Raw genomic sequence first — 15,742 nt, forward strand, 5'->3', positions numbered from 1 at the left:
AAAGCTTCTGCACAGCGAAGGAAACCATCAGCAAAACTAAAACGCAACTGACAGAATGGGAGAACATATTTGCAAACATCATATCAGATAAAGGGTTAGTATCCAAAATCTATAAAGAACTTATCAAACTCAACACCCAAAAAACAAATAATCCAGTGAAGACATGGGCAAAAGATATAAATAGACACTTCTCCAAGGAAGACATCCAGATGGCCAACCGACACGTGAAAAAATGCTCAACATCACTCATCATCAGGGAAATACAAATCAATACCACCTTACACCTGTCAGAATGGCTAACATTAACAACTCAGGCAACAACCGATGTTGGTGAGGATGAGGATAAAGAGGATCTCTTTTGCATTGCTGGTGGGAATGCAAGCTGGTGCAGCCACTCTGGAAAACAGGATGGAGGTTCCTCAAAAAATTAAAAATAGTACTCTATGACCCAGCAATTGCACTACCAGGTATTTATCCAAGGGATACAGGTATGCTGTTTCGAAGGGACACAAGCACCCCCATGTTTATAGCAGCACTATCCACAATAGCCAAAGTATGGAAAGAGCCCAAATGTCCATCTATGGATGAATGGAAAAAGAAGATGTGGTATATATATACAATGGAGCCTTACTCGGCAATCAAAAAGAATGAAATCTCCATTTGCAACTACGTGGATGTAACTGGAGGGTATCATGAGAACTGAAACTAGTCAGAGAAAGACAAAAAACATATGACTTCACTCATATGAGGACTTTAAGAGACAAAACAGATGAACATAAGGGAAGGGAAACAAAAATAATATAAAAACAGGGAATGGGGACAAAACAGAAGAGACTCATAAATATGGAGAACAAACTGAGGGTTGCTAGAGGGGTTGTGGGAGGGGGGATGGGCTAAATGGGTAAGGGGCATTAAGGCATCTACTCCTGAAATCATTGTTTCACTATATGCTAACTAATTTGGATGTAAATTTTTAAAAATAAAAAATAAACTTAAAAAGAAATCATGTGGAACATGTTTTCATATGTATATTGACTGTGTGTGTTTTGAAAGTATTTTTTTCAGATCTTTTAACAATGTTTTATTTATTTTTTTTATTTAAATCCAAGTTAGTTAACATATGGTGTAATAATAGTTTCAGGGGTAGATTCATACATATAACATCCAGTGCTCATCCCAACAAGTACAATGTTTTAAACTAAGTCACCTATTATTGAATTTTTAGAGTTCTTTACATTCTGGTTGTAAGACTTTCTGGTTATAATATTTTCCTCAGTCTATGGCCTGCCTTTTCAATTTCTTAACTGTGCCTTTGGAAGAACAGGCCATTTTAATTTTGATGAATTCTAATTTATCATTTTTTTAACTACAGTTTTTGTTTTCTAGCTAAGAAATCTTTGCCTAAAGTAAGGTCTTACAGGTTTTTCTCCTATTTTCTAGAAGTTTTAGAGCTTTAAGTTTTAGATTTAGATATATGATCCATCATGAGTTAATTCTTGCTTGTGGCAGGAAGTAAAAATCAAAGTTTCCTTTTTTCTATATCATATCTAGATTTTTTTAACACAACTTTTTAAAAAGACTTTTCTTCCAATTGAATAAGCATGGTACTTTTGTTGAAAGTTAACTGGCCGTATATTTCATTTATTTCTGGACTTTCAATTATATTTTATTGATCTATGTGTTTATCCATACACCAATACCAAATTATTTTGATTACTGTAGCTTTATAATAAATTTTGAAAGCAAATGGTATAAGTCCTCCTGGTTTGCTCTTTTATTTTTTTCTCAAAAGTGTTACATATAAAAGTTTCTTTGAATTTAAAATAAATTTTACAAACTGCTTATTAATTTTAATAAGAAATACTATAGGGATTATGATCCATATAACACTGGATGGTGGAAATCTTTGGTGGGGCAGGGGGCAGAATTAAGATAGCATATTTCTCCATATATTTAGATAGTTTTAAATTTCTTTCAGCAGGATTTGGAGGTTTTAAGGATATAAATCTTCACATATTTTGTTAAATATATCTCCAAGGTATTTCTTTTTGTTAATTTTTTTTTACGTTTATTTATTTTTGAGAGAGAGGGAGACAGAGTATGAGCGTGGGAGGGGCAGAGACAGAGAGGGAGACACAGAATCTGAAGCAGGCTCCAGGCTCTGAGCTGTCAGCACAGAGCCCATTGCAGGGCTCAAACTCGGGAACTGTGAGATCATGACCTGACCTGAAGTCAGATGCTTAACCAACTGAGCCACCAAGGTGACCTATCTCCAAGGTATTTCTTATTTTTGGATGCCATTGCAAGTGGTATTTATTTTAATTTCCATTTATATCATTCATTGCTAGCAGTTAGAAATACAATTGATTTTTTAAATTTTGGGGGGGTGCTTTTTCATCCACTTTGTGGATCATTTATCTTAGTATTTCTTTTCTAATATAAGGCTTTAATATTATGAATATCTTTCTGATCCTTGTTTATCTGCATATCATACATTTTGATATGTTTTTGTTTTGTTTTTATTCATTTAAAAGTAGTTTCTGTTTTTCCTTTTGATTTATTTTTGACTCGTGTTAGTTACAAGGACACAACTTACTTTCCAAAATTTGTGGATTTTCTAAATACTTTCTATTATACATTTTTTTTAATTCCATTTTGGCTAGTTAACTGAATTACATTCAATCCATGAATAGTTTTACACATTATGTAGAATTTTTAATGTTTATTTATTTGAGAGAGAGAAATACAGAGAGACAGAGAGACAGAGTGTGAGCCGGGGAGGGGCAGAGAGAGGGAGACACAGAATCTGAAGCAGACTCCAGGCTCTAAGCTGTCAGCACAGAGCCCCATGCGGGCTCAAACTCACAAGCCACAAGATCATGACCTGAGCTAAAGTCCAACACTCAACCGACGGAGCCACCCAGGCGCCCCTAGAAATTTTTTTTTATATTCTTTACTAAATTCATTTTTTCCCTCTGTACAAGTCTGTGTCTTCTTTGTTAACTTAATCCTAGATATATATGATTCTTGTTATTCTTGGAAATATTTTATTATCCATTATTTTCAATTGTTGGTTAGTGATTTTGGTTTTGTACAGTAATCTTGGGTCTAAAAACTTGCCAAACTATCTTAATAGCTATAATGATTTGTATGTGACTTTTATTTTGTAATATGCCAAGGAATTATAGACGGAATATTAGTATCATATGGTACAGATACAATTGCAGAGCGGGAGGAGCTTTTACATGTAGGAAAATAGTAAAACACACATTTCTATGAACTTTCACTATTCTATAATTTAGGCAGTGCCAAGATGGACTACATGTGCCAGGCTGAAGTTACAAAAGAAATGGACCCTGCTCCTATAAAACACTATGTATTTCTAGGACAGGTCACAAGGAACAGTTATATCACTGTAAGTAAAGGAAAGTTTGGATAGAGGTAGTTGTGTTTTCAGAAAAAGAAAATCTCTGAAACTCAAGCTGAATTAGCCTGTTCCTTCATTGAGCTAATTCAGATCTGCTTGGCCATCAAATATGCTTCTAAAAAACGAGAGAAAATTAGTATCCAGAGACATCCAGATCCATACCTCTTCAGTCTGATATGCAGATAATCTGGAAATAACCATAGACAATTTGGATTCTTTTTTTTTTCTATTTTTTCATACTTTGTGTTTATTTTTTTTTCAGTTACAAAAGTATTATAGGGAACATGGTGGTGCTATTTTATATACTTGTATTATTCATAAACTTAAAGGAAATATATGTAAACACTCTACACTGTATACTTGTTCTACCTTTTTTGGTAGATTAACTTTATCATGTTAAGGAAGTTCCTTCCTATTCCTACCTTACTAATATGTTTTCTGGTGTATTCATTGAAATAATTATGGGATTCTTTTTCCAAAGGGCCATAAATGTGGTGAATTATTGCATATTGTGTCAAAACATCCGTTAGTCTCCAGTAAGGACTCTACTAGACCATGATATAATTTAAATAAATACACACATACCAAAGAAGTAAATAAATAAAGTCAGTTTTTTTTAGTTAAACACTTTCAAGGATTTTTATATCTTTGCTTCTATTTAAAGCCAGCTTATAATTTTTATGCTTTATCTTTTTTCTAATTTAAAAATCAGACTATTGAAGTCATAATAAGAGTATTATCTCATAGCTTTTTTTAAATATTTATTTATTTATTTTTGAGAGAGAGAGAGAGAGAGAGAGAGAGAGAGAGAGAGAGACCACGCACATATGTGAACAGGGGAGGAACAGAGAGAGAGGAAGACAGAGAATCCCAAGCAGGTTCCATGCTGTCACCTCAGTGGGGCTCAAACTTACATACCGTGAGATCATGACCTGAGCCAAAATCAAGAGTTGGGCACTTAACCAACTAAGTGACCCAAGTGCCCCTGTCTGATAGCTTTTTAAAAACAAGTAGATCTATGTAAAAATAATCTGTCACAGAAATTATTTGACAAAAAATAGACTCAAAAATATGGGACAGTGAAAAAAAACGGTTGGCTTAATACCAACTCTTATCCTGACAAGAAGAGAAAACCTAGCTCTTATACATGTTCAATTTAAATAATAATAACAACAAAACAATAATAATAAAAGACTTCTACACCCTTCTTGGAAAACCAACTTGTATAAAGCATATCACAAAGAAAGGACTGCATAGGTGCAAAGAAGAGAGCCTAGGCCTCCAAACCTAACCCCATATTATACTGACATGATAATAGAAAGACCTAGAAGTCTTGGCCTAATATGTTCCCAAGGTTTTGGGTACATCCCAAAGTAGGTTCTTAGAAACTTGGTAGAGTAAAAAGAGGAAATGATGAAAACAGCATTCTTTAAAATTTTGTACAAAAAATGTAAATGCTAATCTATGTATTTTAGAACACATTAGGTAGCATATTGTATGATTGCTGGTCCTTCCACTGACACTAATCAGAGCCAGCTGCATAGTGCTGGAGTTGCATAGTGTTACCTTAGCTGTTTGATTAACTGGCTTCACTGTGTGGAAAAAAAAAAATAGTCTGAGAAGAAGTGTGATGGAAGAAGTCCAGATAACCTGAAGTTTAGGCTGTTCTCTCTACTTTTGTTATTACCCAGGGGGGCTGAGCCCACCCAGAGTCAGAGAGGAAGTCAAAACTCAAGCCAGTTTCATATCATGAGTTGTCCAACTTTATTTGTGTTTTAAATTGACTTATTTATGGTAGGGAATTTCTGTGCCCTGAAAATTCTGTAGTAATCATTTTTAAACTGCTGATCCGTTGCCTTTTGAGGGAGAAGAAGGGGAATGAAGAAGTGGGAACCTTTTTTTAAATTTTCTTTGGGAGCCATTAGAATATTCAAGTGTTATAATTCTTTTCATGCAAAATCTGTGTTTATAGGTATTTATTTATTTCATCAAGATTTTCAAATCTTTTGAGGTAGTTATTATAGCCTCATGATTTTTATTCTTTGTTATGCAGGCAGTAATTCCATTTTTATACATTTTATAGTACTTTTATCTTCTGTCCTCTTCTCTTGATCAGGATTACCAGAAATTCATGTCTTACTATACTCAAAGAATTGATTTTTTGTTTTATTTAGCATTTCTATGGGAATTTTGTTGTTCTCCACTTTTTAAATGTATGACCTTGTAATTATTCTTTCTGTCCTTATATGTTTGACTTTATGCTCATGAAGTTTTTGTAGCTTCCTAATTTAAATGTTAATCTCATTTGTTTTCTCTTCTGCATATTTTGTGATATATTTAAATCTATACATTTCTTTTTAAGTTGTAGATTCATGCTGTAAATATTGCTCTATAATCAAATAGTATGTATGCTAGCTCTAATAATTCCATAGTGTCTCTTATCATTTCTTCCCAAAAGTCATTTGTTAAAATGTTTTTTAGTATTCAGGCATACAGGATCATTTGAGCTTTCCTTTGCTATTTATTTCTAATTTTATTGTATTTTGATCTGAGTCTACTTGGTATTGATAAATTAGGCTATATTGAGATTTTCCTCTGTGGCTCGCAAATGGTCCATTTTTGTATCTGGTCTTTCTGTATCTTCTACTTGAGTCTATAAACTACTACATGTCTATTTGTTTAAGCTCAATTGTCTTGTTGCATATTTTTGGTCTGCTTGATTCACCAGTTTCTGAGACTTGTCTATTAAAATCTCTAATTACAGCTGTTAAATTATCTACTTATCTTCACAGAGTGACTAGTTATTATTTTGAATATATAGTATTAGTTGTAGAAATGTTCATAATTATTATGCCTATTATTCCTATTATCAGTGCCCTCAATGTCTTTATTTATTTATTTATTTATTTATTTATTTATTTTTGCCTTATATTCTGTTTATCTGATATTAAAACCATTAACCTGACTCTGGGGGAGGAGGTTGCATTCACCTACTAATCTGAGTTAATCTTAGGCTAATAAACATTTATTATAAATACTACTATGGAAAGACTTGTTTCTGCATTTTATTTTGCATTTATACTTATCCTTCTTTCTTTTTGTCCCATTTTAACTCCTGCTCCCTGACTTTTTCCTTCCCCTTCTCACCATTCACTTCCTCAGGTTAGTATCTCCCAAAGTTTTATTTGTGGATTTTTTCTGTGTTTATTTTTGTTGTAGCCATTGCTTACTTAGATAATAAACCTTCCCAGATTATATGTTACAGTTTTCTGGGTTCATATATTTTCTGGCTGGATTACCATCTCAATTTGAAATGTTCTAGGTCAAAGCATCAAAAAGCCAATTTATAATGACTTAATTAAGTTTACTTTCCTCACATAAGAAGAAAGATTGAAGTAAGTAGTTGTTGCCAATAGCTCACCAATATCACTATCAGCATCTCTGCATTTTTTCCCTCCCTCTTAGTTGCAAGGTGGCTCCCATACTTCTTAGCATCACTTCCATGTTGAAAGCAAAAAGAAGAGGGAAAGGATAGTGTTGGTGACTGCTATAGCAGAATATTTGTGTCTACTCACCCCAAATTCATGCATTGAAACTTAATGCCCAAGGTGAGGGCATTTGGAGGTAGGGCCTTAAGGAGGTCATGAGGGTGCAGCTTTCATGAATGGGATTAGTGCTCTTATAAAAGAAACCCCTCCTTTAGTGCCTTTTACCATCTGAGACCATCTCTCTCTTTCTCTCTTTTTTAAAGTTTATTTATTTTTAAGAGAAAGTGGGGTGGGGAAGGGGGGCAAGCACTTTTCTTAGGTCAGCACTAGGAAACTAATACAAAGACCCAACCACTTCTTTTTCCTGTTAAGGTATAATACATTTCAATTTACCTAAAGATTTTTTTTTTCAGTATCCCCAGAGTTGCAGTTGAAGAACAGAACCAGAAATTTGTACTCAGTGAACATATTATCTTCCCCCTGGTATATCAGTTAGCTGCCAGCTACTGAAACCTTACCCCTAGTTACTTAGTTTCCTTGTGTAACATGGGGAGTTCAGGTTTCCCCACATTACTAACAACCCAAATGTTTTCTGTTCATTCTGTACTGTAATTCTTAGCATGAGGCTTTTGTCATCATGCCTACAGAATGTCTGTTCTACCTCTCGGCAGTGTCAGAATTTCATGTAGTAAGAGGTTGGAAGTTCAACACACACACAAAAAAATATGCAAGGTGAATTCATCCCTATGGGAAATAACTGCTTTCTTAGACTTTCCAACTAGTACATTTTCACTTGCAGCACATTGGCCAAAAATGTGTCACATGGCCACTCCTAGCTAGAAGTGAATCTAGGGAGTTATGTATTATTAACTTGAATATTTACTTCCAGTAAAACAGAAAGGGAGAATAGATTGAAGAAGCAACTAGCATTATCTACCACAGATGGAAAATTTGACAAAACTTCATTTTGGTGAGGAACCTTTTCTAGACAAGAGAGTTAATTTGCATAAGCAATGCAGATATGCATACCAATGATCTAGGGACTCCTTATATAACAAGCCCTCACCTGCCCCCTTAATGGAGTGTGCAGGGAAGGGCAAGGGCATTAGAATGTGACTGCCCTGCCTCCAATCCTGGCTTCCTTCAACTGGTGATATTGGTCTCTATTCTCACTCTCATTTTTTTAATCTATAGAAATGGTGATTAAGTAGCCTCTTGATACTGTAAGATTGAAAGATAATATTTGTATTGGCATCTGCTACATAGAAGGAAGCTAATACTACTTTTCATTCTTCCATCCAATCAAAATCCTACCCAAATTAAATATTAACTATTCACTGAAACCTTCCCCTATCATTCCAGTCTCCACTAGCTTCTTCTGATTAGAAATCTTGGGCTATTTCAGAATCCATTTCTATTCAATCAAAATATATTACAACTTGAAAAGATCTTAGAAACCTGTTAGGCTTCACTTATTTTAGGAACATGCATGGTCACTCACCAAGTCAAAAGCATTGTAGAAATGGAACCCACATATTAACTCAGTCTACCACAATATACATAATTCAATACTGAATTACATTCTCTCTCTTCTAAGACTGCTATTACTTCTCATTTGTTTTGCCTTCACAACCAGGATATAATAGAAATTCACTAGGTCATTTATTCATTCATTTGTTCACCCCCTAACTTACCCATCAATTAGTTGTTTATCATGTACCTAAATCAGGCACCATTGTGGATTCTGGGTATACAAAGATGAAAAAGAAATGGAGCAGCTATCAAGTTTTATGAATATCCAATTATAGCACTAATTACATACTGAGCATGTCATTAATCAATAAATACTTATTTGACCGACTGACCTTTGGAACAATTCTATCTGGCAATAACTAAATAAGCAATGATTTATAATTTAGATTTCAAAGTGGAAAACCAGCCAGTCCTTTCCTCCAATGTCTAGTGCTTTTGTCCTGGATCATGCTACTTTTCCTCTCCCTTCAGGATAAGTTTTCTCCCAGGCGATATATTCAAGATCTAAGCAAATAACCATTTAAATAATCAAGCAAATACTTTTCAACCTGTTTGCAAGATCCTTGGTGGATAAGAAAAACAGAAAGTACTTTAAAAGGCACGAATGGGGGCGCCTGGGTGGCGCAGTCGGTTAAGCATCCGACTTCATCCAGGTCACGATCTCGCGGTCTGTGAGTTCGAGCCCCGCGTCAGGCTCTGGGCTGATGGCTCGGAGCCTGGAGCCTGTTTCCGATTCTGTGTCTCCCTCTCTCTCTGCCCCTACCCCGTTCATGCTCTGTCTCTCTCTGTCCCAAAAATAAATTTAAAAAAAGTTGAAAAAAATTAAAAAATAAATAAATAAAAGGCATGAGCTTCCATAGTGTTTCATATCTCATATTGAAAAAGAAATGTGCTAAAATGATCATATTACTCACTAACAATTATTATAACCAAAAATGCACTTAGGCAAACTGATTTTAATTGTGTTTGTTTTAGAGAAATTAATTTTGGTTAAATTGACCTGATAGAGGCAGTAGGGAGCTTCTTCATTGTAAAAATTCTCACTGAATACCTGATATTTGGAAAAGTGAGGTAGCAAGTAAATCTGGTACTTATGTCCAGCATAAATGAAGAATGCCTGGTAAGGAACCTGTGTACTTTCTAAGGTCAAGGTAATCTAATCCTACTGCCCCTTTTCTCATACAATGGGCAACAGAACAATCTGCTGAATCCTGAATACTCTAAAGCCAACCGTTTTTTTTTTTTTTTTATCTGAAAGGAAGAAAATAGAGACAGTAGTATTGCAGAAAGATCCTAGGATTGAAAAATATATGCATTGATGTATATCTCTTGTGAGGTACAGCCCAGAAGCTGATTTCTGGTTCTACCACCTAAGACTTAATGTCTTCACCTGTAAAATGTGGTGTATGGCTCATCATAGAGGCTCAGTAACTGAGCTACTACTGCTATCATCATCATCAAATCACCATTATCATCCACCACCCACCAACAACAAAGAAAATGGGAGAGTATAAAGTAGAGCCATTAGAACAGTAGCCACACGATTAAAACTTATCTTGCACAGGTGAAGAGGTGGGAATCATAGTAAGAACGTGTCCTCTTACCTTAAAAGAACTTGATGTAGACAACTGGTTAATGTTCACCTGGATGATACCCTCCAATCAAATTTTGTCCTTGGCATCATTTAAGGCAGGTGTCAGCTCTCCCAGTGCCTGAGACAACTTCAATGGCCTTGATATTTCTCTTTCCCTTTCTGTCTTCTTCTTCCCACTCTTCTCTCCTCACTTCTTACTACCTTTGTTTTTCCTTAGGTTTCTTTCTGTAGCATTAACCCAGAGTGCAAATATCAACTGACACACAGCCATGACAGTAAAACTAGATCCCCTTCTCTGGACTAATAATCATAATGATGATGATGATGGTACAAAAGGAATTTACATTTTTGAGCACTTAATACATGCTATTCACTTTTTTTTTTAATTTTTTTTTCAACGTTTATTTATTTTTGGGACACAGAGAGACAGAACATGAACGGGGGAGGGGCAGAGAGAGAGGGAGACACAGAATCGGAAACAGGCTCCAGGTTCTGAGCCATCAGCCCAGAGCCTGACGCGGGGCTCGAACTCCCGGACCGCGAGATCGTGACCTGGCTGAAGTCGGACGCTTAACCGACTGCGCCACCCAGGCGCCCCTTTTCACTTTTAAGCATGTTTCAAACATTATTGCACTTATTCCTCACACCCACCCTATGAGGTGGCTACTGATAGTTTCTCTTTTTACAGATGGAAAGAATGGGACTCCAAGAAGTCAAGCTAGTTGATCAAGATTTTAAAAAGTGATCGATTATCAAAATCAATATTCTCTAGGTAAAGTGTTCATACGCTGGAAGGAATTTTGTGCTTCTTTTCCTGTATCACACAGCATAGGAGTTTTTGGAATGTGTTGGCAAGAGCCTCTGACATTAAAGCATCCCACAGTGGAACACCACAACCCAGGCGTTTCACTACTTTATGAGGAGAATTTTACTTTAATACAACAGCAACTTACAGTTGCTCACAGGGAAGGCTGGAACAAAGATAGATTGTAATGTTTATTTTGTGTTCACATTATTTACCAAGAGGAACCATGCTCAGTTGTCCCAAAATAAGATGGTGATGACAAGTTCTTACACTCAGAATTTAATGAATAAATCCATAGTCTGTGCAAATCCCAGTGTCTTGAAAGTGAGGGAAATAAAACCACTGAGGGCCTCATTGACTTCAGAATTATAGGAAGTCGCTGACTATATTACAGGCTATTTATCCAAATAAATTCTCGATCATTCCACAATATGTCAATTCTAAGTGCCTCCACACACGCTTCAGTTGCTCCTTGGGGGCCATTTTTCTATATAAAACGTGTTCCTGGAAAATACAGTACGTGACAAGAGAGCTTTGCCAAGTGGAGCACAGTGAGGTTTGTGGGTGGGCAGTTATTCTTCAGGCATTCAGAAAATTCTGAACATAGAACTTAAAAATGATATTCATATAATACATGCATGGCTGACAGTGGAGGCCTGGTAGGGTAGAACTCCACTGTAGCCCTGAGGAAACAGGGAATGAGATATGAATATCTTCATTTAAATATTATTAGAAGCACCTCAGACAAAATGGGTTAAATAGTGATTATTGCTTTTCTAGGAAATGATATTAACTGAACAGCTGTGTTTTTATTATAAAAAATATTTTTCTTACTACAAAGTTTATATGGGTTTATTGTATGAAAGAAATATGAACAAAAAGAAAAAAATGAACTGCAATGCCACTAATCAGTGTTATTTTGCTATATATATTTCCAGGTTTTTTCCTATTCATTTATTCAATGTTATTTAAATATTGCCTATAAGCTAAGTATGGCTAGAATATATTTATATATTTTAACAAAAAATGGGGTCATAGGATATATACTTTTGAACCATACTTTTTTTTTTCAGTCAGTAATGTATTATGAACATCTTTCCATGCAAATAAATTATATAAATGTGACTTTAATGGCCATGTATCATTGTATTGGTCATGCAATAATTTATTTAGCCAATATTATTTTTTTGCCGTTTAGCTATTTTCCAATGTACCCCATTAAAAATATCCTGACGAATATCTTTATAATACTATTTGTCCACACTGCATTGGGTAGATAATCAAATATGAGTTTTATGCATCAAGAGAATAAGTCTAAAACACATCAGGCAAGGTTTTAAGGTTTCAGACAGGTTCCAAATTTCCATACAAATGTATTTGTCCAAACTACATAATTCCTAGGAGAAGTATGGAAGTCTCACTCTTTTTCTCAGTCTTTGTCCTCACTCTTGACAATTTTGGGTAACTTAATAAAGTATTTTCGACAAATTTTATGAAAATACAGTATCTCATTTCGTTGTATTTTGCCTTTCTTTGGTTACTAATTGGATTATTAGCTTTTATAAGTATATTGCTTATTAGTATTTGTTATTTTCCTGTCTTCTAATGAAATTTTTTCTATTTCCTTTTTTTAATGTTTATTTATTAGAGATAGAGAGATACAGCGTGAGCTAGGGGAGGGGCAGAGTGAGGGGGAGACACAGAATCCAAAGGAGGCTCCAGTCTCTGAGCTCTCAGCACAGAGGCTGATGCAGGGCTCTATCCCATGAACTGTGAGATCATGACCTGAGCCAAAATCAGGTGCTTAACGAACTGAGCTACACAGGCACCCCTTTTTTCTGTTTTCTAAGTGAATTGTTAGCAGACACTATTTAGGAAATCTTTAGATGTTTCCATCAGAATATTTAAGATAAAGAGTTGAATGTCCTTTCAGAAATGTCCTTTCAGAAACTAATATTTGATTGGAGAAGAAAAATCATTGCAGAGTTTAAGAAACAAATATGCAAACAAAGCAAAGATTCCTCATACTCAAGTTAGAATTGTGAAAGTTTAGAGCATTAATAAGTTGACACAGGGCTGAAGTGCATAAAGTAACGAGACAGTTCAAGAACATGGCTTCCCAAAGTTGGGAGAGAGAGAGCATAAATTTCCTGATACAGTAGAACATGGTGAGACTGGTAGCCAAGCAACACAGCTCCTTAATGTGCCAGGCTTGTTAGCACTAAGCAAGCCCACTATGAGGCTGTCCACAATTCCACTTTCTTATTTGTAATGCAAGGGTAAACAAGATGATATCTTTCCTCTCTAAAATTCTAAGTAGTTGTATTTAGAAAACTTGGCAAAGATGTAGCATTGAACTTGGAGAAATTAGACTGATAGTAAATAGCAAGTCCATGGCCCCTACACTCAAGTGTCTTTGGCATAGAATAGTATTTCCTAATGTGTGTGTTCCATAGGACATTCTTTCCACAAAGTGTTAAGGAATGTTATGAAAAACAAAAGTCTGGAGGTCACTTATGTCTGGGAAATTATGGGTATTCTTTAAGATGCTTATGTGCATGTAGAGTCTATAAGAGGGAGATAGAGTTTACAGCATTTGTCAAGCTTATATGACCATAGAATCTTTTTTTTTTTTGAAGCATCTTTCATCCCTGATTAAGCAACAGTTAGCCCTGCTCATGTAGGCATGTCCCTTCTTGGGCCAAGATAAGTTGATAGTGAGATCATCTAACTGTCTTTGATGGCAAACCTCCATGCTGGGTTGGGTAGGGAGCATTATTTTTTGCTGAGATGTTGAGAAGATCCCATAGCTGGGCTTCTTTCTCCTCTCTCACAATTCTCTCTCTTTAGAATTACATTGAATCTAAAACAACATCTTTCAAGTGACAAGATAGCAGTTACCACATCATATTTTTTGATGGTTGAACCTAGAGACTAGAAAACAATTTAAATAAAAAAATTCATTCTAATGCATTTATTGAGTACCAATATTTTGTTAGTTATTTTGCCCTACTTTGGAATAAGATATGAACAGCTTGACTTCAGTTTGTGAGTGGGAGGAGGGTAGCAAAGAATAAATGAGAAGTTTAGCACAAAACAATAAGAGCTATAATTGAAGTATAGAAATGTCATGGATACCCAAAACAAGAACCATCTAGCTTAGATCTGAGATCCTTAAGAAGGCCTCACAGAGAAGGCAGTATGGATGAGTGTGAGATTACCAAGTAGACATCGTGGGAAAAGACATTTCATATAGAAAGATAATGTGCTCAACTACATAGAAATGAGAAGGACCATGGAAGATAGCAAAGAGTTGGCTGTTAGATGAAAACATTTTTTTTTTCTAAGATGAGACTATGTAGAAAAGCAGGTGCAGATTATGAAGGATCATATATAGAATAAAGGGGCTTTATGAAAAAATTTTTAATGTTTATTAATTTTTGAGAAAGAGACAGAAAGTGAGTGATGGAGGGGCAGAGAGTGAGGGAGACACAGAATTCAAAGCAGGCTCCAGGCTCTGAGCTGTCAGCACAGACCCAGATGTGGGGCTTGAACTCACGAACTATGAGATCATGAACTAAGCCAAAGTCGGACACCTAACCGACTGAGCCACCCAGGAGCCCTTGAGCTTTCTTCTTTAGGTTATGTAAGAACTACTGATGAGTTTTAAGTTAATGAGTCATGGAACAGATACGAAAAGCTTTATTTAAAAAATTATAATTTCGGCAGTGAAATGGATCTGGTTGGAAGTTTGGATGAAAGGCTCCTAAACCAGAGGCTGTTTATTACAAAATTACTTAGGAAATGTTTAGGACCTGTGCTCACTTCGGCAGCACATATACTAAAATTGGAACAATACAGAGAAGATTAGCATGGACCCTGCGCCAGGATGATGCACAAATTTGTGAAGCATTCCATATTTGTTTAAAGGAGTTTGTGACCACTAAACCGGCCCTGCACGAAATTTTAAGAGGCATTCTCTGAGGGGAGAAAATATGAAAAAAAACAACAACAACAACAACAAATAAATAAATAAATAAATAAATAAAAACCAAAAGCAACAAAGACTAGAAAGGACCAGAGAACACCATCAGAAACTCCAACTCTACAAGAAACATAATGGCAATAAACTCGTATCTTTCAGTACTCACTCTAAGCATCAATGGACTAAATGCTCCAATCAAAAGACATAGGGTAACAGGATGGATAAGAAAACAAGATCCATCTATATGCTGTTTACAAGAGACCCATGTTAGACCTAAACACACCTTCAGATTGAAAATAAGGGGATGGAGAACCATCTATCATGCCAATGGTCAACAAAAGAAAGCCAGAGTAGCCATTCTTATATCAGACAATATAGACTTTAAAATAAGGACTGTATCAAGAGATGAAGAAGGACATTATATCATAATCAAGGGGTCTATCCACCAAGAAGACCTAACAATTGTAAACATTTATGCGCCAAATGTGAGAGTACCCAAATATATACATCAATTAATCACAAACATAAAGAAACTCATTGATAATAATACCATAATAGTAGGGGACTTAAACACCCCACTTACGACAATGGACAGATCATCTAATCAAGAAATCAACAAGGAAACAATGGCTTTGAATGACACGCTGGACCAGATGGACTTAACAGATATATTCAGAACAGTTAATCCTAAATCATCAGAATATACATTCTTCTCCAGTACACATGGAATGTTCTCCAGAACAGACCATATACTGGGACACAAATCAGCCCTCAACAAGTACAAAAAGATTGAAATCATACCGTGCATATTTTCAGACCACAATGCTATGAAACTCAAAATCAACCACAAGAAAAAATTTGGAAAGATAACAAATACTTGGAGACTAAAGAGCATCCTACTAAAGAATGA

At 35.4% G+C, this 15,742-nt stretch overlaps 1 non-coding gene across 1 annotated transcript; it reads left to right on the forward strand.

Annotated features, from left to right (window-relative positions):
- Window positions 1-14,664: 14,664 nt before the first annotated feature.
- On the forward strand, window positions 14,665-14,771 carry LOC121031206 (U6 spliceosomal RNA). Its single transcript, XR_005790616.1, has one exon. It is a non-coding gene; the product is annotated as a U6 spliceosomal RNA (small nuclear RNA).
- The last annotated feature ends 971 nt before the right edge of the window (window positions 14,772-15,742 follow it).

This window comes from Herpailurus yagouaroundi, unplaced genomic scaffold (genome assembly GCF_014898765.1).
Source record: "Herpailurus yagouaroundi ecotype Mexico unplaced genomic scaffold, PumYag 140, whole genome shotgun sequence".
NCBI classification, from domain to species: domain Eukaryota; kingdom Metazoa; phylum Chordata; class Mammalia; order Carnivora; family Felidae; genus Herpailurus; species Herpailurus yagouaroundi.